Source organism: Clupea harengus, chromosome 2 (genome assembly GCF_900700415.2).
Source record: "Clupea harengus chromosome 2, Ch_v2.0.2, whole genome shotgun sequence".
Taxonomy (NCBI): domain Eukaryota; kingdom Metazoa; phylum Chordata; class Actinopteri; order Clupeiformes; family Clupeidae; genus Clupea; species Clupea harengus.
The window spans coordinates 28759122-28781707 of NC_045153.1; the positions used below are offsets into that span (position 1 = coordinate 28759122).

General features: G+C 41.7%; 1 long non-coding RNA gene across 1 annotated transcript; it reads right to left on the minus strand.

Annotated features, from left to right (window-relative positions):
• Positions 1-45: 45 nt before the first annotated feature.
• Positions 46-22212, minus strand: LOC116218394. The gene is made up of 3 exons (XR_004162823.2): positions 21908-22212; positions 1072-1122; positions 46-296 (listed from the first exon to the last, which is right to left on the minus strand). It is a non-coding gene; the product is annotated as an uncharacterized LOC116218394 (long non-coding RNA).
• Positions 22213-22586: the final 374 nt, after the last annotated feature.

Genomic DNA, 22586 nt, shown 5'->3' on the forward strand with positions numbered 1-22586 from the left:
GTATGCCCCTTCATCACGTAGGTAGATAGCAAATGGGTATAAAAACACAGTGGCCTGTGTCCTTAGACAATTTATTTGGTTATATTAACACATTTCATAGTGCCATATAGAACTAGGAACCCAAAAGCCATGGTAGGCCATCAGGGCCTTAAGGATATCTCCTGACCCGTAAAAAGAAAAAGTACAAAAATGATAATCTATTACTCACTATTAGGCTCATGTTTTCGTGTGGGCTTCTCAGGGGCCTTGGACACAGACCACTCTTCGGCCCTGGTGTGGTGTGCTTTCCCACTGGACTGCAGGAAGCATCATGAAACCATAAGCAGACATATGTGATAAATTGCTATTTCGCCATAAACCTTCAGAAACTATCTTTATTTCAACCACTACATATGTAAGAATTGTGGAATTTGGTAATAAAAATTGCTTTGCGTTTTTTTTTTTTTTTTTTAAATGGTGCTTGTTGTATTCCGCTTAGCTCACGTTTAACCAATGGACATAGACCATCACTGTAAGCTGCACCCAGCTCTTCCAGGGCAAGGCTAAAACAAATTGTTGAAATGGCCCTGAAGGTCCCCTAAAAGTAAGTTCATGATTTCCTGCAGTGGGAGAGGGCCTAAAAGCAGCCATACATTGAAATGAAGCTTTGAATTGAAGCAAGGACTCACATTCACATCTACAGCTGCTGAAGCGTTCAACCCTGACAACTGAAAATAATGTTCATATTGTATGTTCACTCAATGTACTACTACTAAACTGGCTAGTGTATCTCTATTGACTATATTAGAGAGATGCGTCAGTAACAAGTAAGTACGTTTTAGTAAACGTCGATTTTTGGGACTTTGCGGGCTCTGTATATGTAATTTTCACTGAATTCACATAGTTTTCAATGGGTATGCTGTCATTACTACAAGATGACCCCACAAAAGCTGACTTCAACACTGAAACTCTCAGAGGGGGGCATTGTGTCATAAGGGCTAGACTTATTGGCAGACAAAAGCACCAAAGTATAACCATGGCATTTCTTATTTCAAGAAACAGAAATTAGCCAGATTACAGAAATGGATTTACCTGACCAAGACGCGCGTCCCTCCTACTTTAAATAGCCAATAGCAGATCAATCTGTGGGGAAAGGATAGGATATTGTTAAAGTGTAAACGTGTAAACCTAAGTACAAGCCCAAGCATAATTTTGAAAAATGCTAATAAGTAGGCAAATTGTGTAGGAACCCATTGTGTGAATAGATAACTCCCAGACAGTTGATTCTAACCTAGGTCAGCATGCAAGATTCATGATCATTTTAAACAGGAAATGATATATTGAGCTGTTTTAAATCCATAAAATGCATTGCAAGGTCACACGTGTAAGAGCAGGGGACATGAAGTAGGCAATGACCTGTTTTATAAACACTCTGACCTTGGTAGTAAATGAACCATGTAGCCTAGATTCTAAATAGCAAAAGGCCAGTGGACCACTGTCAGTCACTGTGGGCAGTGGCCCTCTGCTCATCAGTGTTCTTGCGGTCCACTGGTGAGTTACAGACAAACGTCCCACTGTTTTCTACTTCATTCATTTTCACCAACCCTTAACATTTTTACAGATGTTAAACAGATGGTAATAAGTCTATTGACCAAGTCATTTTCTAAGAAATCTAGTAGCCTACCATGAAAATAGACTATGCGGACTATATGGTTTAGAAATTCAAGGAATTGCTAACATTTTATGTTATTTTCTTAATATCCATGCCCAGTTAACTAAAAATGATGGAGCACTGATATCTGGTAAAGGTAATGCAGGCTACAGTACATGTAGGATTAGAGCAAAACTATGCCAGTAGGCTAACTAAGTTATCATATACCATCCAAGCACGACTACTTATCGCTACCTAATGTACGTTTTTTTGGTAATGGCAACAGTAGCTGCTTACAGTTATTTGAGATTAAGTAACATCAGCAACTGTCTTCGCTAACTGTTAGTACTGACAGTAAGACAAATATTCTTGGCTGTCACTTTATTTCACAGGTACTCTCAGTTTTCACATGCCTTTTATAGATACAAAACCTTATAGGCACAAAACCTTAAGTATAGAACCTAAAGAATTACGAACTAAGTGAAGTGGGCTAGCTCCACAAAATTAGCTTAGGATGAATGCCAACTCGAACATTTTCTTAAACCAATAAACTTAAACTTTATACAACTGAAACCGGAGTTGGTTAGGTCCACCTCCGAAACTCATTAGGTCCATCTGTGAATCTCAAATGAGGTGGATAAAGCAAAGGACTCACCAACATTTATATGCTTTACCTAGCATAAGGCTGTGAAGCTGTTCAACGCCTCAGCAGACTGCTGTTAATGGACAACCTTCTGCCTTTCAAAGCATTGATTTATAATGAGGCCTCAGCAAAACTCACACGGGGAAAAAAGCCATCACATATTTAACAAGCCCAAGCCCAGGTTAAATTGTCTTAAAGCAATAGAAAGCCAAATATAAAACTGAATATAGATCAAACCAAATATATTACATTCATTTATAAAAAATGTAATACTAATTTATGTATAATACACTACACTGATACAACAGCTAAGGACAAATCTGGACCAAGCAGCACAAATAGCCTACAACATGGAAATATAAAAAACATGCATTAAGATTACTTCACCTTTGTATAGAGTTTAACTAAGGGTATGTGAAAACACCCCATCCTTACTACGTGGGTAGCCTATCATCAGCTACCATCTCAAGCCCCTTTAAAACATTCAGAGAATGTCCAGAGAACATTTCATACTTGTGGTCTCAGTCAGCACATGGTCCAGGTGAGTTGCATTAACACCTGCAAGAAATGATTCAAGTAGTTTAGGCATTGGGGTGGAGTGAGCACTGAGACAGGTCATGATCTAAAAAGTAAAAAAAAAAAAGCTTTTGTTTGTTTACAGCAGTAACTTGAAGATGATGGGAGATGAAGACCTCAAAGCTCTCTTGTTCGATGCAAATGGTCTTGACAATTTCCTGCCCCTGTTCATACATGAATGCACCTGGGTAATGTCCAGACATTGTACTCAGGTGCTAACAGGGAAATGTCCGGATTTACTTTTCCAGGCATCCCCCACAGGCACGCATTCAGACATACCACTGATTCTTTGCAATGTCTGGACACTATTTGAAGTTCAGTTCAAGTTTGAAAGGGCAGTGTATAACAGATGTGATCACTCCACCATAGTTTTGTTTAGCTGTTGTTAGCCATACCCCCTGCGTAAACACATTATTGAAGGTTTTTCTCAGCCAATATGAAGAATAGTTCTATCCTTTTTTCTGCAATTGTTTCCCTAGACTCTCAGTGAGATTGATCGGATGTGGGTCCACAGGACAGCAATCCAACTCAGGCAGATGCCATCAGGGAAACATTAAAGTGAGCTTAATATTGGAACCTTTGCACAATTCAGAATGAATACGTTCAACAAGATCATTCAGGCCTTACACTGCTTTTTGTTTTTCAGACACCTATTTCAATCATGTTGTTTTGATTTTGTAGCTGCAATCAACAAACAATGCTGGAAGAAAGCTTAAGTAATACACCTCTCAGTAGCATTTTCCTTCCTAAAGCTGACTCTGTAAGGTCTCCGGTTTAAGAGGAAACAATACAATGAAGCCCTGAAATAAGAGTTAGATTTGCTTACTGGTTGCTGTAGCAACAGAGGAAGCAGTATCCCCCAACCAAGGGATTCAATTCACAAATGTGCTCCCTCAGGGTCATAGCATGTAATTTGTGTAGATAATTGGCTATCTTATCATAACATACAGTTAATCTGGTATAGCAATAAGGGTTTCCTTTTCACATTTTTTAGAACTTCAGCGAAGCACCCGTGTATCCATTCTTCTATTTTCTTTGGGGGGGGGGATTACTTTAACAGAGGCAGCCATATCCTGGTAACAATGTAATGTTGTCCTCTTGAGGCCAAAAACAAATAAGTTAATGAATATATTTCACGTGGAAGAGACAAGAAGACTCTGGACCATATTTAGTACCTACTGCTCAAGCTATTTATTTACCTTGTTGTATAAACATATCAAATGGCAATACTATAAAAGTATGCGTTTCCAGGCGTAATCAGATGATCAATATTTGCACACAATAATATACAGTGATAAATGTAAACATACCAAAAAGCTACAGTTCAGACTGAAAGACATATGAGAAACTTCAACAAATCCACAGGAAAATGTGATCCTTGTAATATTTGGTCTCTAAACATCCTAATAATAGTACTGAAATGTGGGCCACAGTAGTATCAAATAAAGGCTTTCATTTCATTGTCCATTTAGTCATCAACACATGTCATCACCCCTCTATGGTAACTATTTTCCATGGAGTGTTTTCAAGAGAAATAATGCTTGGCTGATTGATGATTCTGTTTCATTATATCAAATGTTGACATTTGACAACATGGCAGTTGGCATTATAGTTGAGATTGTATAAGGCACACGTTCATTGTAACACTGAACATATTGTTTGACCAGCTCCACCACATCAAATATTGAGTCATGTGGACATAGTCTTTTAGGTGCTCTCCAGAATTCCCTCGCAGCATTCCAATGGGCATTGTTAACCAACAAGACAGTATGATTCAGTCTTGAGTTCTGTCTTTCTCTCTTTTTTTTTTTTTTTTTTTGAGGTGTGAGATGTGAGTCTTGCGCCAAAGTCCTGGTCTTTTGTGCTGAACAACCGAAGCACTGAGGGAGGATGAAAGGTATACTGTGAATAACCCTGCCTAAAAGACAAAACCCTCTCCATAGGTCACCTCTTGGTCAAGGTGTTTGAGCGTTCAGGATAGGTTGCACATAAATATAAGATACCCTCTATATGAATTGCAAATATATATTCTTTATTTTTTCTTCTTGTTTTTTCTTTCCCCCTCCTTTTTTCCTTTTATTTTCTGTGAGTAAACTCACCCCATGCCCAAAATGGGAAGCTGCTTTGAAGAATAAACAAGTGTAAAACTTGAAATAACAGGACACCAACGTTACTGTAGAAAAAAGGCATATGAAAGAAGAGTCAATATTACCCCAAGTGTAATGTATTTGGCACAACAGAAACACTGGCCCAACTTGTTCTGTTCTCAAAACACAATTTACAAGTAATTTTTCTTATCTATATCTTTTCACACTAAGTTAACAGATTCAGCAGCACCACTGAAGATTATGATAATAGAAACCCTGGGAAACATTCACGGCTGTGTCCTTTGGGCAGTGTTCTTCATCCTGTTCCAACACATTTTAAGTAAGTTAGAGCTTACTAAATAGAAACATGATGTGCACCAAGACCTCTGGCTTGCAGTCAAAGGAAAATGATTGAATAAGAACAAGGGAAAGCATTTCTGGTGAGAGCTGTAAACTAAATTTGTAGTTAAGATCAATACGGTGCTTCTTATTGCATAAATAGACTTGTTTATGAAACAGTGAAATAGTTCCTTTCATGGCGTAGTCTCCTCTCATCCTCAAACCTACATGTTATTGAGCTTGCTGTGATGTATGGGTGAATGAGGAGTATGACGAGAAGAGAAAGAAGGGTGAGAACAAAGGGAACGTGGAGGAGAGACTTTTTCAAGTTCCAAGTACTTTCAAAGTCAAAAAAAGTTCTGGAACTGGGACAGGATTAGTGTACACCGCAAATACCTTCATTTAAAAAAGAACAAGGGAGGGAGGGGTTCAGAGAGATGGATTAAATTGAACAGCTTTAATATTGTAGTTTTTCTAGCTGGTCTTTTAACCGCAGGGCCCAAGCTTGCTAGTACCAGCCTGGGTGTAATCCCCTTTTTTTAACCAGTCCATCGTGATGGTGAACAGTAATAAACTGTGCATGTGCAATGCCTCACTTTCCGTCCCTCTCTGCTTCCCACTCTATCCCTCGAGAGGGAGAGAGAGAGAGAGAGAGAGAGAGAGAGAGAGAGAGCATTTTTAACATTCTCTGAACGCCTAGACAAATTCTGTGTCAAGTGTCTGAACACTTGGAGGAATAATAGCGTAGCTGGTGTTGGGGGGGAAAAAACAGCCTTAGGCCAAGCCTCAGTGGAAGCCTAATGCACAGTATGACAGATGGCCTCCACCCTGCCTGCCATCCTGAGAAGACAAGAACATAGACGGTGGCTGTTAAAAACACACAGCGAGAGAGGGGGCTCGGCTGCCAGGTTGAACACTTACTCAGGAGTTGTCATGGTGATTGATGGGTCAACAGGGCCTCTCGAGAGACAGGACAGCCCCTGAGGGGGTTTTGAGTTAGTCAGCAAGCCACTGCGTCACTCACCCCTCAGACAATACAGATGGACATGAATGCACAATGGGTATGTCATTCGGCCTCTGCTGCCTCTTTTTTGTCCTCTGCGTCATCCTCTTCTTCCTGGAATCGTTCTTCTGCCATTTTTTCACCTAATGATAGCTTGGTGCGGTTTTGTGAGTGAAATGGATTGTTTTATTTGTTTACCTGTTGTACTTGAAAGGGTCAGTTTAAAAAACATAATGTTGTATTGGTTGGGTTAGATTTCAGCTTTTGATTAAACTGAATGCCTTATCACTCTTTCAGGCTGACATAGCCATGGACCATCAGAGGATGAGATGAGATGGGATGGCTGTTGTGAAAATGGCTGTTCTTTTTCCTTGATGGACACACATGTGGAGAGCAGCCAATACCATTCTTGCCAAATACAAGTGGTTGATTTTTTTCTGGCAGGAAAGCATGCCTTCGGATGGCATGGTCTTTGGAGGAGTTGGTGACTGTTCATTAAGGTATTGAACTAATGCAGGGAGTTTCAGATGAAATCAGTCTACATAATAAACTTTGCAAAAACCTTTGCACAAAGTAATCAACAGTTGGAATAGCACTGGGCAATAATAAAGCTAAGCCGTATAAAAGACAATCGCTGCTTTATTTTTTAGTTTTTTTAAGTGCCAACAAATGCCAAGCTCAACATGATCAGTACACTGGTATCCTCTGTATTTAGACTTAGATGGACTATTGCCTAGCAACAGTGTTTTAAAAACAAATAGGCAGGCATGGAAGTGGTCCCAAAACCTGTTATCAGGGCCCAATTTTCACACACTTAAGCTCCATTCTGCCCGGCCCCATCACTCGCCATCCCCTCCTGAGTGTTGAGAGCCCTCTGCTTCTGGTTTCCAAAATACTTCATGAACAGGCCCCTGCTTTCGGCAGGATGAGTGCATCGTCAACTTCAGACGCATAATAAGGGGTCTGACGGCAGACTCGGAGCTCTTTCTCCATGACATTCACTGTTCTGCTGCAGCATCTCCAGACAGAAGAGCCTATTATCAATGTGGTTTGTCTCCTCCTTCTGAGGGGCTCTCTCTCTCTCCATCTGATGCCAGTCATCTCAGGCTTGCATCTTTCACTGCTTCATCATCGCTACTTATTTTGAGCAGAGGTGGGCATTATTTTATGAACTTAGAATGTAATTGTCTTTTGCGTACCATAAAATGATTCAATGATAAATAGAGTTACTAGAGATCAGGGATTGTCGACCCTGTGCCTGGAGCCCCTCTGCCCTGTATATCCTCTGTATATGCCTGCTGCTACCACCCCTGTATAAAGCCAGTGTCATTATAACCCTCTTGTCCAGCCAAATCTGGTGTTTTCAGTGTGCCACAGATGTTGAAGTTGTGTTTGGTATGCAGAGTTGGGAGGTCAGTATCTTTATTTAGAGCCTTTTTATGTCTAGAATGGTGTCACAGAGGAATTGCCCTCAAATGTTTGAGCAAAAGAGACAGTTCCTGTATCTATGATGTGATGTTTTAAAACACGCTAGATGTCCCTGTGGGTAGTTGTCAGTGGAGGGCTGTGTGGAATAGTGTTGCATTACCAGTCTGCAAGCAAATCTTTCCCACTGACTCCTTTGAATGCTTGGGACAGCAGGAAGTGAGGGATGGCAGAATAGCCTCTGAGAGAAAGTTCATGTTTTTTTCTGCGAAAATGCCATTATACAAATCACGGTGCAGCAGCAGTACAGACGGAAAAGTGCTTTTCTTCACCTCACCGTCAGCCTTGGAATCCTGCTCTTTTCCAGATGGCCGGGTAGCAAGCGCAAATCCCGCTTCCGCCAGCACCTCCAGCTGTTCGGCTTGACTGCGGGGGGAATGAGAATCATTCAGCATCCCACAGGAGACTCATTTGTAGGAACAGGTTGACGGAACTCCCTGTCCCTTGCCCAGCAAACGGCTTAATTGTTTTATTGTCAGCAAAGGAGGGCCCCTTGTCAGGCCCTCAATGTCTTAATCGCATGGGTGTTGATGCGGAGCAATGTTAGCTGGGATGTGTGGGGGAGTGGTGACTGTGGGGGCAGCATTGCTCCCGTTTCTCACTCTTCCCAAGGATCGGGGCCTCTGGACCCAGCAGGTTTACATGAGTGTGTTATGATGAATCGGGTCCCAATGCCTTTGTTTTACAAAAGCACAGTGTTATTTTCTTCATTAGAATCCAACAAAACAAGAACATTCTTTGGATAATGAACCACACTGAATATGATCCAGATGAGCATGTGCAAGAACTTTATTACAGAACTCTGTTTTAGATGTATTGACTCAAAGGAATTTTAAAAACATGCAAATGAAAAGGGGTTATTCCTGGTGTCACTGTTTTGTTTTGGGACCAGGGTGAAACACATTGTGGTTGCTACTTAATTTCCTGCAGGATGCAACAAAGAAAATTAAACATTTCAGGCACCACTTCTATTGCCATCTGTGAGCCTAAAGTGTCACTATTTGCACATTGCTTTATGTTTTAAATTTGTGTATGTCAGTTAAAACATATTTTTTCACCACATCTGTAGATCACGGAATTTTTTTTATGTCATGCTTTTGCAGCTATAAAATGCACTTTGGACTTTAAGGGAAGAAACTTCTTTATTTAAAAGATTTTAAATGAATGCAAAAAGAAATAAAAGGATTAAGGATAGTGGAAAAAGCCTGATTATATACATAGCCTTTCCCAAAGGGATGGTTAGGTATCCTTGTGTGGATGTGTGTGTGACTGAAAGTGATTCTACTGTATGTTCAATGGGTTCTTGTGGATGCGGGGAAAAAAACAGTGACAACAGAACTGTGGCACACGGACAGATGCCTGATTCACTTAAACAGAGCAGGACAGATAACACAATGGGACCCTTGCCAATCATTATGAAACAGGAGCTGTCAAATTGACTGGTCTTCATGAAAGGCCTGGTTCCACTTCTAATCTCCACGCACGAGGAATGGGATCATGTCTGCCTAAAGTCAGCTGTGTCACATTTCCTTCCTGTGCACTGAAGTGCTCTACCAGGGTGATAAAACTAAAAGTATGATAACAGCAAACAGTCCTTTGAGGCACTTTCATAGCTTTGGGCTTTCTTAGCCACAACTCTTTCTCTCTCACACACACACACTCTTTCAAAATCTTGAGCGACACTCTAATAAGGGTGTATATATCATGAATATTTAAACAAGCTATCCTCGTGGATGCCAAGATATCTGAGACCATTTACTGAGGTTAAGGGTGTACCATCTCAATTTCTTCCCTGGAACGCAGTCCAGGGTGATGGCAGTGGGCTGGATTTGGAGCCAAGTATCCAAGAGGCAAGTTCATCCCTTCCATTCAGCAAACGGGCGCCCTCCCAGCCAAAACAGCTGCTCCTGAATGCCTAATATGAAGGATAAATAATTGGGTCCAGGTGTTCAAGCATGATGTGAAATCCAAATCCTTTAACAGTTCACATTATTCTTTAGGAGAACAGCTCTAAATCTGCACTCATATCTTCTCTTGAAGACGGGCTCTAAGCAGTAATTGAAACCTAATGTTATGGCTACATGTGATTATTTGTTTGTGGTATGCACTGTGCTGGTGGGGGATTGGTACATGTTTGTTTGTGTGTGTGTGTGTGTGTGTGTGTGTGTGTGTGTATGTGTGTGTGTGCGTGCGTGCGTGCGTGCGTGCGTGCGTGCGTGCGTGCGTGTGTGTGTGTGTGTGTGTGTGTGTTTGAGTGAGTATGTGAGAGTGTGCATCTGCATGTGAATGCATATGTGAATTCATGTATGAATGTATTCTGAGTGAGATTTGTAGTGTCCTAGTCAAGGCATTGTTGAAACTAGTCGAGTGTTGAGAATGGTTGGGGTGGTTTAGATGGTTGAGTGGATGGTGAGTGTGTATGTGTATGTGTGTTGGGGGGGTGGTGAATGGGGGTAATGAGAAAAGTTCAACCAAAGTCCAACCTTTACAGATTCAATCTTCAGTAAGCACACAAAGGCAAAGAGAATTCACATCCAGGGAGGAGGTGAATGGAGAGGTAGGAAGTTCAAAAGTTCACTGGTTCTAGCTTTGCATGCCACCTTCATTTTGTAACTTCCAAATGTCAGGGGGCTTATTTACCACCCCTAATCAGGCGAAGTGTGCAGTAATCTGCAGAGAATACTTAATGAACAACTTCAAAAGACGTATCTGTCCCCCCCGTCTTATTGGGTGAATTGCAGAGGAGGATCAGAAATGTGTGAGAGAAGGCCGTCTGAACTCAAGAATCATTGAAGACGTGGAATCTGAAAACAATGTTGACTGTCATCATATGAGATAGTGTGAAATCAATTCCTTCACCTGTAACCTTCTCATTAAGAGGGCTATTTAAGTGTCACTCCAAGGGACAACAAAACATGTCAGTTCTTCTAGTTGCGCCATGGGGCGAAGGCCTTTTATGAGGATAAATAATGCGCCTTCAGCGAATCCTGGGAGCTGTATTTCAGGCTTTGCCTGACAGTGGGATCAAATCGCAGATTTAAAGTGCTGAAATCCAGAAGTCCTCTTCCACGAACACAATTGAAGGTGCCTTTAAAAGAATGTTTTTTTTTTCAAACAGTTGACTACAAAAATATGGACATCCATCATTTGACTTAAAAAGTTATCGCTGGGCATGTAATAGACGTGTGTGGATCTTGTAGTCTATAGCACGGGCACGTTGTGGGGTTGCATTTTGTTCTGGTTCTGGTTTGCGGGTCTGGGCCTGGCAACTCTCCAGGGTATGCTCTTGAATGCCCGGAGTATGTTGTGCCTACAGGGCAATGTTTTATTTGAATCCTCTGTCATGAAAGCAACATAGTCTTGTCATAAACATGTCAGCAGATGCCATATACAAGCTAAAGATTTGCGAGTGATCATTCTATTCCATCTATCTTTCAGAAGACACATCTAATTAAGCTAGAGGCTTACTTCCCCATCATGCCAATGGTCAGACTAACTGAACGCTGTCTCCAATTTTCAGACAGATAATACTGACAATTTGAAATCAGTTCTGTCAGTGGAGAGGCAACTGAGAAAGACAATTATTTTAAGTGCTTTGGAATGTATGTGGTTGGAAAGCCAATTGGATTGTGCATTGCATTGGTCATTATGGAGGCAGCAGCTGCACAATGACAGTAGCACATTTCCACCACAACTGACTGTGACGAAGGCTTGAAGCTAAAGCAATTAATCAGAGGTTAACCCAACAAACCTCAAATAGGATTTTTGATTTGTTGTACCTAACCTTCCTGAAAACGGACAAAGCACAGCAAAACCTTCCTTAAAAAGTGAATACGTTTACAGCACCGTCATGCCCAGGAATTTATCATAATGTTCTGAGGCATGGACACATACTGTACATGCCAACACTTTTCTTGGAAAGCAGAACTGAAGGATAGCACCAGAGTTCCACTGTAAACAGATCAAATTCTCATTCTGATTTTCCATTCAAACTTTCCATTAGGAAATCATAATAGCTATTACTATTGAATGGAAAACAGACAAAACCATTTGGGTGTAAGCATCACATTTAGCAAGGAAGGAGAGCCTTACAATTTGACAAAGTAAATCGTAATATGAGAAAAATTCACACATGCTACAGAAATGTATTTGGTAACACTTCACCACAATATATTCCTTGTAACGTGGTAAATATAGTATTGAACACAGTGGTAATAATCTGTGAATAACATGTTTCTGATCCAGTGCAACACAATAAATACTCCTGGGATGCCACATTGCTCTGAGGAGGTTTATCATGCTGTATGTCAAGCTGTTCCACCCTCAAAGTCAGGAATACTACACCTAGTATTGAAGCTCAGGTGACCTTCTCTCTGGCATGTAACCTCAGAGTTACACCGTTATCCTTGGAGGTACATGTTATTAAAAAGCATTTTTTTCACCTGTGCAGTAATGCTAGGAATAGGTTCCCCTTTGTCTTTACCAGGTGTGAATCACTGTTCCATGCTTTCATGACATCTGAAGCAGACTGTTAGAATGTATTTTCCAGTCAACTGGTTAAATCTCTAAATGAGTGATATGTGTCCTGAGATGTGCTTTTCTCTGATATGTCTCTCTGTTCTTGTAAATCTGTTGGTTTCATTTCCACTTCTAAACCAGTCCCAGGCTAAGGTGGTGCACCCTATCAAGTAGGCCTATTTATCTGTATAGAATAGGTATCATTTTGTGCCATCCCTTGGTGAAAGGCCACAGTCATAAATCAGAAGTGAGTCACTGGTTTCTTTTTGTAATAATTATATTCACCATTATGTACTAGGTAAAGAGGTCAACTAAAGGTTTTCTTACCCCAAGTAATATCAAAAACATGTTTTGAAATGCTATAATACTATGGCATAGATACTACTACATACTAATACATACTACTAGGCATCTCATCTAAATACTAAATGCATCACTAAAACAAGCACATACATTCAGAAAACTGACAACACTCTTTGCCAACAGGCTGTTTCTAATGCTTGAGGATGATATCTTTCTAGAATTGTGTTGTACGTATTGAGTTTTGCTTTTCTAGTCCACACCCTCACACTCACAAGCTAGGCTGGCATCTCAAAGTTTCCTCTCAACAGAGACTAGGAGTTTAGCCATAGCAACAACAGGTTGTAAATCTACGGCATTATTACATTTTTCCCCTTTGCTATTGAACCTGAAGCCACCACACCTTGCCAGAAGACATCTGATCGAACCTTGACGTGGCCGCAGAGCTTTTGATCTGCTGAGCCCGTGTGCTTTTCAGCGGAGGTATTTGCTATTTTGTGTAATAAGTCATAGAATTACCTGCCATCATATTTCAAATGGGCTCTCTGCATGGTTTCTGTGAGTTGTCATGAGTTATGACTTTGTGTTTCCACCTGAGTGACATGATGCAAGAGACAGACAACAGTTTTGGTCTCTCCCTCTCTCGCCTCCCTTTCTCTCTCTCTCTTTCACTTGCTTTTTCTGCCCCTCTCTCTTTCTCTCTCTCTCTCTCACCCCCAATCAGGTACAAAAATGTATAATTCTACTGTTGTTAGTATATGAGGTTTTCAGCATTCAGCCCTTGATCATATCCACTTCACTGGATTCTCAAATGTGTGATTAATAATGTTTTCCCTGGCCTGCATGGCATCTGCATTCTATTCTATTAAATCCTAAATAAATACTGGCAAATGCTAAAGTGTTGGCACGCACAGCAAGCTGCCAAACCATTAGTACTTTTACAATACACTCACAATACGCCAAGCCTCAAATTAGTTCATAATTACTCCAATACATGTTAATCATTCCAGTTTCACTCCACCCACCCTCAGACTGCATGCTGTTCTGTGATACGTCATTGTGTGTTGCTAACAGTGTAGCGGCCAACAGCAGCACACAGGGCAAACCCTAACGCCATACGTATGCATTCCTTCATTATGTCACCTGCAGTAAAAACCTGAGCTTCAAGTCATGACGCCTCACCACCAAACTATTTCCACTAATATGCAATTGTGTGCTCCTCTGGGGAAGTCGTCAGATCCACTCGCCTGATGTCAGCATGACATCATCCATTATGACATCAGTTAAGCATCACAGTGAATAACCTGGGTAACATTAACCCCTTTCTGATAGCCACTCCCACACATAAAAAACACCCATTCCATATGGTCTATGGTCACAGCCAGCAATATGTCAGTCAGGTTGTCCAGTAAGTGTGTAGTTGATACATACTGTTGATAATGTTGCAGTTGTTAAACAATCTAATGCCATTCTGAGGCTAAGTGTGTCATCACAAATCACACTATAAACGCATGTGGCCCAGGAGCCTGAGTTTAAGGGGGGAGACAGCTGCTGAGTATCTAAAGCCAAAATACAACAGAGCGATCTAACTGATGGGTTTCATTCGATTCATTCATTTCGATGTCATTTCCTTTCTTTTGTCCTGGAGGGAGCACGGCAGATACTAAAATGAACACAGTCAGGCGAATGGGAACCCAAGGCAAAAATGATAAATCACTGCTTCATACTGCAATGCTATCTTGGAGTCTGCAGCCTTTAGATAATAACAGGAAGGCAGCTATCAGACTTTATTTTCAACGGCAGGATTAGAATAATCCTCGTGGTGTTTCTCACCCCAGTTCTCTAGGTCTTTTGTGAATCTCAGCTTTGCTTTATGACAAACATAATTACATCCCACAGAGGCTGAACTCTGGATCACTTGAATGAAAACTTTTCTCTCTCTCTCTCTCTCTCCCTCATTTTATCACGGTCGCAGCTCACATAGTGCAGAGGCAGGCGCAGTGGGAGGCTAAAGACAAGAGCACTGTGGCTAGAAACTTTGCAGACGCGTGTTCTCTGGTTCAACTCTCACATCGCTCTCTGGTCCCTGTGTTCTGCCCTTCCTCATCAACTACCACAGTGTGTCCAGGTCCAAGGCAAATAGCCCCAGTTGCCCTTTCACAGAAGACTGGGGCAGACTGTTTAAGTCCCCTACATGTTACTTGCTATGACACACTGAGTTTAGCATGAATTTGACATTTTGCTAAAAATACAGTTCTCTCTTTTCGTCAAACCAGGATTGAAGTTATTCTTTTGGCTCATCTGAGAGGCATTACAGACAACAGACAGTCTCCTGCATCAAACAATACAGTTCAAATATTTTATGAACTAATTTGATGTAAAATAGGAAAATGACTTTGAGTGAAACAGGTGGTCTCCCCGAAACTGGTGCCGTGCTGGTAAACTGATATCCTCTCGATTTTAGGTACAGGTGATCTGACAGAGAGTGGGAGGGAACTCAACAAATACATGGAAAACCTTCTGCACGAAAAAAAATACCAAAGTCATGCAACAGATGAAATTAAATAAACGGTTGATGCAGCTAGAAATAGCTCAGCTTGCCTGAATGCTGAGTCTGGGACTTCACACAGACCCAGTACAATGACTCGATGTGTCCTATGAGAAAGGCTCACATTTAAGCCAGCTGTGCCAGGGCCCACATGGACTTCCATGGGTGTCTGATGAAAAACTGATGGAGTGACAAATCACCCATCAATCTAGACCAACACCTCAAAGCTGCTGAAACTGAATGCTTGTTTTCCTTTCATACCATCTGGTCATAAATAAAAGACACGGATCAAAACATGGTCATCCCACACACAGCATTGCCCAGTGCATTGTCAGAGTAAAAGTGAGTAAGATTAGCCACAGCTCTTACGGTTTCGAGTGTACTGCCCTTGTGCTCAAGGTCTGTTCATGCTTCCAGGAAGTGATGAGGAAACTGTTGTTGTGTACCAGAGCTTCACAGTTCTTCTATTATCCTAATGGTAAACTAAAACCTGGGTTTGTTGCCTTAGGGATATACTCTCAATCCCTGCCCCCAGATTCCAGCAGAGGTCACTGTTATTATCCCTCCCATGGATGGTGTGATATGGAGTTAAAGTGTGGGGGTGGTGATGATATGGATGGGGCCGGGCATTCAGTTGGGTTATCAGTATTCATGATTCAATAAGTTACACTAATTGGAAGGGGAAATGATAACAGAAATTGAGATGTCTGTTTATGAGGCTGTGATAAGGGCAGAGGGGTAGCATAAAGGGGGCCTATGCCGCTAGTAAATGGTGTCATGATGCTGAAGGAACACGGGTGTGTGGCGCTAATATGTGATCAACTTTGAGCTGGAAGCTAACTGAATGTCATATCATACAATTCTTTGTTATTGTGTTTATGGTCATAATGGGAGATTATGCTGCAAGCTATAATCAAGCCGTTCAAAACCACGTCATTCTTTGTAGTCGAGCGCACCAAACCAGACAGGCAGATTTTCTATGATGCAATCTGGAATCTGAGAAAGATTCAACACTGAACAGTATCTATATAATTAGTCTTATATTAAGAAGAGTACATATGAATTACTAATCTACTATATTAATCAAGTCAATATTTTTGTATTCCTTATTGCAGCAGCTGACACATAAAACATTCAGTGTTCTTAACAGCCTCATAGAAGATGTCTTAAATTTGAGTTATTTTAGTAAAAAACTCACTCTGCGACATCAAAGGCAATGTTTGCCAATAGGAAACCACTTAGTAAATCAATATGAGATGTTGGTGGGTTTAACCGTCCATACATAATTGCATGATATATTCTATTTTTAACTGAGATATTATATGTTAGGGTACATCTAACCATACACATTGGGTTGATTTTGATTAATTCATTTTGTGACAAACACACCGCGGCTATGAACCTCATCCAAAAGAAGGAGGGAAGGAGGGAAGGAGGGCATGAGGAGCGGAGCGCAGCTGTAATTGCACGCATGCTGTAACTGAGAAAATGAATAACAACTTGCAGATCGCAACTCTGTTCGGGGGGGGGGGGGGGGGGCGGGGACGTGAAGGCTCACTCATGGCAAAGGATGAGCCTCGTTTCAGCATTGAGGCTAGTTAGCATGGACAGTCATGCATAAACCGGGGCATGTGCCGCACCGTATTGACAAAGTTAAACTGCGTCGAGCCTACATATCCAAATTTAACTGACGTATTTAAAGCATTAATGCGCAACGAAACCCAGAGGCCCACAAGACCATGTGTTTCTAGTTCTGGTTTGAAACCACAGAGATGGATGGTGAGCAAGAGAGAGAGGGGGGGGGGGCACTTAAAATCTGGGGGTGAGAGACTAAGGAGAGAGAGAAAGTGATATTTCAGCGTGTCCCACTGCCAAGAGCACTTGTAGCGTTAATAGAAAGGCTGCCGCAGGTGGTAAGAATGAGAGCGGGACGCAGAGGCCAGAGAGGAGCGGGACAAGTCTAATCAGGTCTTATCTGGCTCCACAGCAATTTCATGCTTGTTTGCAACAAGTGGGCCATGTTCCTCTCCTCAATCGTTGGGGTTTCTATCTTTGCACACAAAGAAGGTTTTCGTGATACACTGCACGCTGGCAAGGGGGGTGGGGTGGGTATTGGTATGGAGGTGTAATGCAAGAGTGTTTACACTCATGAAACTCCTTAGTGTTTGCATGTAGAGTTACCTTACACTCTCCCCCTCCCCATACTCAATGCTCTGTCAATGTGCTATAGACTGCACATGAATACATAAAACATTCACAATTGTATGTTGATTTTGTTTGATTTTGTGTGAGAAACAAGAGAAAGAGAACACACTTTTTTTTTACCCTAGCTCAATGCATGGTGTTCTATTGTTACCAGTGTGACTCAATAAAAATAATCTGGAGTAGATCATTATGTGCTGCATTTTATTTGATAAAACATAGCTACTAAGCCTGCCCTAAATCGAAACCTCATGGAGACGAGTTCTTGGAAAAGTCCCTAGTGATCCATCAGCACTCCATTCACACAATCTTCTTAGCCTGGGAAAAGGCAGTCACAAAAGGTTACTTGCAAGATGATGCAACAGTCTGTCTGTATCATGCATTCAATCACAACTTGCTTGTGGGATAAAGGGTATTTCAGAACGTGTACGTCTGTTTTCTTTTTCAAGTGTTTTTCTGCATTTGGACCAGTCTTGTGGTTTGCTAAATCATTCTCAAGTTGGTGTACACACATTAACCGTTGTTGTGACTGTGAACCCGTTGACCCTGTCTGCGAGGTGACTCAGTCTCTCGGTGCTGTGTCTAGAAGACATTTGTTCTGTTTCGGCATAAGATACACAGAAAAATACTTTCAACTGGCAGCGCAGGTTTATAGTTGTTTTCCCTTCCTGATAACCCAGAGCTTGAGGTAGTTCTCAAAATATGTCATGATTTGTTGGGTCTATCTATTAAGGTGGAGTATTGCAAAAGTGCTTTTCCCTCAGGTTTAAGTAAATGTATTGACCTTTAGCTGCAAAATAAATCTTCTCAGGGAACTGACAAACTAGCTTGATGCGAACTGATGTGTTTGTAAAACTTTGTGGACTTTGATTTACAGCTGCCTGAAGACAACTGGGAACCTTTGCACAATGTTGTTTTTCACTGGCATAAATATTTCATCTCCATCAGTGATAGAATGTGACAGAGGTTGTGTCTTTTACGGAGAAGGTCAGTTAACTGGAACCTGTTCCCAGGGCAGGGGATGGGTGTTTCTAAGTATGTTGTAAAGTGATATAAATTTCCTATTCTCAACTGCCTGCTGGGAAAAAACACCACTCTGATCCCCTTTATCATTTCCTCAGCTCAGTTCATATCAAAACTATAGACAGAACGAAACTATAAAAGAACGAAAACATACACACCAAGCCCAAAAGCTTGAGCTTATCAAAAGACTCTAGAGCAATGACATCATCAGAAAAACCATATATGAGCCCCCCTCCACTGGCGACTGAAAAGTAATATCTGAAAGGTAAGGGATTACGTTATATTTACATAATACCCATTGTTGAGTGAATACTAATAACATTGTAATGTAATGTAATGAAAGCATGATTCAATATGCTTTGTAGTTCTTAACTCTTCTAAGAATTTTACCAATATTTCATATACTGTATGTTCAATGCTCAATGAAAATATCCACACTCTTCCTCATCTTTAGATCTCCAACTTTATCTCCCTACGCACCTCAACATCCTCCCCATAACCTGATCTCTCACGTCTGACACGTTGACTTTTTCATCCCTCCCCCTTTTTTTGGAGCCTGGAATGCAAGCATGCGTGACGGGGGGAAGGTGGAGGTTTATGTGTACTGCAGTAATATCACAGCCCTCGTGAGGATCCAAGCAGTACCTGTGCCAAGTCTCTCTGGGTCTTATCTGCGAGGGCTGCATGGCCTCCGCAGTGTGTTTCAGTTGTCCCCGGAGCGAGTGATCTGTGTCTCCCACCGCTCTGCTGACACATGGGTCCTGGAGGCAGCCAGTTCCTGGAAGCCAGCTCTACTCTGTAACCCTACCCCGGCGCATGCCCGCCGGCGTATTTTTATCGTGGGTATGGTGGCCCTGGCTGATGCAACCCTATGAGAGTGAAGAAGGAGGCATAGGCGGAGTCGACGACAGCCCCAGGGCTGAAGAGGGCCGAGGGGGGGTGTGGGGGGGGGGGGGGGGGGGGGGTAGGAGAGCCTGTGTTTGTGTCACTGAGATATCATGGGGTGAACATTATTTCCATCCCATGCTAAGACCTCAGTGGGATTACTCTGCTTCAGCACACATGCTGATGGGAGGAATCCTCTCTGACAAGCACATAGCACCAGTCAGGGCAGGCTGAGAGGGCTGGAGGTGACATGGATTGCTCAGGTACTCAATACCCCCATAGGTTTTTTTCACCACACCCTTGTTTTCAGGCTACTGTTACTGACAAATTCTTGGAATGGATTATCAAAATGGCAACGCAAACCACAGACAGACTCGCAAGATTTCCAGACAGCCAGCCGGTTGAGGGAGCCAATGGCAGTCAACAGGTCAAATATAAGCTGTCTTTCTATCACAATACTCTCAGCACTGCATCTGTCTCACTTCTGGAAAGCTGTTTACAAGAGAGTTTCTGTCAACATTATCACTCTCAACTTTACAGAGCCAATGTTATGAATAGAATGTAATTTCACAATTGAGTGTGAAAACAAATGAGGGGTTGAAATGGAAAGTTAACAAACCCCTGACATTCGCAAAAGAACAGAGTACAGAATGTATAAGAACAGTCATCTTCTTTCAGTAACTTTCTCAGTTATAGCACTTAGTGTGAATGAAAATACATCATTCACGACCACAAAAAGGCGCATGAAACGTGTACGACCCCTGACAGTAAATGTATCAGTATTGATTGATAAAACGTGAAACCATTTAAAACCGACAGTAAAAAAAATGGTATACTGGCAGCACATTGCATAACGTCTACCTCATTATCTACTTGATGGCAGTAATGTGGAATGATAAATCACTTCAATCATTTTGCCCATGTAAGTATAAACACAACCGTCACAGAAGTCAACTGAGACATATTCTATTGGAATGCAGTGCAAATAAAAAAAGCCATAAGTACAGGTCTATACAGAGACCTGTGTCCAAATATACACCCAAATCTAGGTGGGTCTGAGGCTTAAAACCCTATTCTTATTATCAACTCGTCACATGGGAGTTTACATTTACGTCATTCACTACATTGTTTACTTGTTTGTTTCAGTCATCTTTGGCACAGGCTGCCCTGGGACACCGCTCCTTTTATGGACATCTTCCTCTGGGTTCGACATCTCCTAATTAGTCACATCTCACAAACAGATGCAGGAGACCACACTTGCCTTACTTACACCAGCGAAGGGCTTCTCCTCTCTGGCTGCTGTGAAAATGTGGGTGGTTTTCTGTGTAAGAAACAGCAATGGTGTCGGTGCTCTCTGAGTATCAGTGCTTCAGACAAGACTGGACATAATAACCTGGGGCTGTTTTGTGTTTGGCGAGGTTGTCTCCATAGATTTCTCTCTCCAACAACATTCGTCACTCTGAATAAACTCTGTCTGGTATTTGTTTGGTTTAATCCTCCACACACTGCACCTTACCTTCGCAACATACTCTCTCTCGGAGAAAATGGCAGCAAAGAAACGGGAGGTAAAACACTGTAAGCAAAATGTGTCTCAAATCCATTTCACAACGATACGGCCTTCAAGGCACAGAGAAAAGCAGAGAGAGGCCGGTACACTGAGCAGCTGGGAAAACAGTGACAAAGAGAGAAGATTTTAAAACACATACAGTACGCTTCAGACTCTTGGAAAGTTATGGACCCCGGTTGTAAAAGGAAATTGCAGATTAATGCTTTTTGCATTTCACTGATCAGATAAAAAAAAAAATCTCCGGCACTTTCCTGTGAAATGATCATGGTTGCGTAGGCATTTGCATAACAAAGTGGAATTCACATGACAGTAAGGAATTCCCTCTCATTATCAATTGCGTCACACTGTGAATCTCAATGGGTGGAATTATGCATACATTTCTACGTAATAGAGTAAGTAAGGATTACAAAAAAGAAGGGAAGTAAAGATTATATCAATTCAAACTGTGAAGGCATAAATATTATAACCATTCTCTCATTGCCTCTTGTGAATTATTGTATTTATTTAAGAACGACACCACTGTTTCCTTGTCACACTGTGCACTATATATATATATATATGTACAGTATATATAGTATAGTATACTATACATGTATATAATATAAGCCTACAATCAAGTGCGTCTAGGAGGTTTCCTCTCAGTAAAGACTTAAATAGCTTGCCTACATGAATGGTGCTCCAATGACAGATGTTATGTGACTGCATCCCTTTAACTGAATACACATCACTACATGTTTATCAGGACATAAATCCAAAGCATGTACTTAAATTCAGTGCATGTGGTCGGCAGGACTGTCAGATCCTAGGACCGATGTCAGCAAACTAAATCCACGGAGAGATGTCTCATGGGCTCTGATGAATAAAATGATCAAATGTCTATGAGTCTTTGGAAGAAACGAATGCGGCTTACATCTGACGGCCTGATGGGTTCGTGCTAAAACCTTGGAAACGCATTCTGGTTACAGACACACCAAGAGGCTATATTTTGCTGAGCATCCTAAACAACCCTTTGCCAATGTCTTTCTCAGAAATGCTGTCATGACCATAGCTCGCTGTGCAGTTGATTTGGATGAATGAATGAGGAAACAGATTTGAACTCACACGAAAGCAAAAGGAACGTCACAGCTGATTCATTCTGGAAAGTTCAAATTCGGAGGGACTTTCCGTGTCCTGTTCTCTGCCTTTACACAGCAAGTCACAGTTTCAACGTGGTGCCACCTCGTAATAGATCAGGAAAGTAATTTGCATGGAAGTTGAAATTAGAGCACAGTAAAATCCCCCAGGCAATTATCAAGATTAATCGGTTATCACAGAATTCCCCTCCTGCTTAGCAGGGGTTCCTTGTTAGGCAGTGACAGGAACCAGTGATTCAGAAGATACACGGCTTACAGGAGGGACTTTTCCCCCCTCATGTAGACAAAGTGAAACGAGATGCCACCTTCTGACTGCTTATCATGGATTAGAGTCGAGTCTAAGACTACGGGAGCGTTTCCAGGCTTAGAATAGAATGTGAAGTACCAAGCAAAGCATTTGGCAAGAGGGAGTTTGCGTCACACGACTGATTCTTTACTACCAGTCCCAGTCATATGTCCTAATTTGATGACCTTGGTATCAATGGAGGAGGATGCAGCATCACTCGTCGCCCCCTCGCCACTGTGTAAACCTCCACAAAGAAATACGGATTGGCGCGGGCACCTGTTGTTGCCCAGCTTTGTTTTGCGAATTCCACACGTCAACGGACAGCAATTAATACCCGCTGTGTTCGTGGACTTGTTACACA